This window comes from Rhagoletis pomonella, unplaced genomic scaffold, assembly GCF_013731165.1.
Source record: "Rhagoletis pomonella isolate Grant_MI unplaced genomic scaffold, Rhpom_1.0 Rhpom_scaffold_00022, whole genome shotgun sequence".
Classification (NCBI taxonomy): Eukaryota; Metazoa; Arthropoda; class Insecta; order Diptera; family Tephritidae; genus Rhagoletis; species Rhagoletis pomonella.
Window position 1 is genome coordinate 623,416 of NW_023458576.1, and position 1,891 is coordinate 625,306.

Sequence of the window (1,891 nt, forward strand, 5' to 3'; positions counted from 1 at the left end):
TGGGCCGTTAGAGAAAACTGTTTTTCTCATGTTTATCTCAACTTACATTCCAAAGTTAGAGATCATTTGGAGAATGATGTTGGATATCAACTTGAGAACTATGAATTTCTCCATGGTTGTAGAATTATTTTTTGGTGTTTGTTGGGTAGCGTAGTTCTAAGAGGGTGCTCGCACGAGGCGATTTTACAGGCAACAGAAGTTGAATGAGAAGTTGAAAGTGAAAAATTGCCATCCCTATTCTGACGGGGCGATTTTCAATTCAGCACGAATTTTTGTTTACATTGTTGAAAATGAATTTATATAGGAATATTGTATCAATTGGCGTAAATTTAGCGTAATTGGTGTAATTTTATCAAGCCCCTCACCTGCACTCGCCAGAATACAATTTCCAAATGGTTGTATGTATACAGAATGTAAACAAACAGAGGGTTGCAAGGAAAAAAAGTTCAACGAGCTCCTCAAAGTTGGCTGGCGACCAACTTTGTTGAAAGCATTGTTGGCTTTTAACTATAATTTGCCTGAAAAATCGCCTCGTGCGAACACCCTTTAAACCACTAATCCCTGTTTAATAACAATATATTTTTATAATCTCTGGAAAATTCTCTATTATATACGAATATTCGCTTTATCGAATGCTCTCATAAAATTTTTGATTTTGGCAACGATTTTGCGGAAGAGGCGCCATTGCGCAGCGGGAGATTGCGAGAATGGTCGACAGATGACATTAGAAGCCTCGAGAAATGTCAACGGAATGTTCGATAACTTTCGATAAGAATCTTTTAGAGTTGCAGTTGTAAACCAGAAAGCTCATAAGTGACACGTAAAGTTAAAAGGGACCTACGGTCAGAAAAAATCGGTTTTCACTTTTTCATCGACTCTTGCGAATTGCGCAGCGGGCGATTGCGAGAATGGTCGACAGATGACATTAGAAGCCTCGAGAAATGTCAACGGAATGTTCGATAACTTTCGATAAGAATCTTTTAGAGCTGCAGTTGTAAACCAGAAAGCTCATATGCGACACGTAAAGTTAAAAGGGACCTACGGTCAGAAAAAATCGGTTTTCACTTTTTCATCGACTCTTATGGTAAACGGGCCACTCTTTCCAATGCAATAAACCGCAGCTTTCTAGCTGCATTAGTTTTTTCACAATTTCACTTCAAAGTTAGGTACTTCACAAAAAAAAAGTCTAAAAAAATCAAATCTGACAAACTATTCTGAAATTAATCAAATTCGCTTGGAACTCGTTACTCGGGGGTTTCCGAACATCGGATTCGTAATCACTGACCTCGTTTTCGGTGTCATAGACGTTTTTGAGTTTCACATGAATCCGAACAAATTTTAAATTTTTCCGCCATATTGGATCCGCCATTTTGAATTTTTAAAAACGAACATCGGATTCGTAATCAGCGACACCAAAAACCCCGGGTAACGAGTTTCAAGCGATTCCAGTAAACTTTTAAAAAAGTCATCCGCCATTTGAATTTTGGAACTAACATCGGATTCGTAATCAGTGACCCCGAAAACCCCCAAGTAAGGAGTTTCAATCCATTAAAACGTTCAGAAGCATCAAAATCAACTTGGTAAACTTCAAAGTCGTTTTTCTCGAAATCTTTTTTTCTGAGCGTAGGTCACTTTTAACTTTTCGTGTCACATATCGAATCTCTCACAACACTTATACGATGTGCGAGTTTAATGCTGATTTCCTGGGACTGCTAGCTAAAAATTTGAATTGCAAACTACCTTACCGCTTTTTATTAAAGAGATTTTTGACACCTTCCTCCTCTGAGCGACCGAATTAAAGCGTATATGCATAGTTTCGGTTTGAAATCGAAATGATACGTAAATATAACAAATAACCGAAATTTTACATATGCATATTTTCGTTAGAATA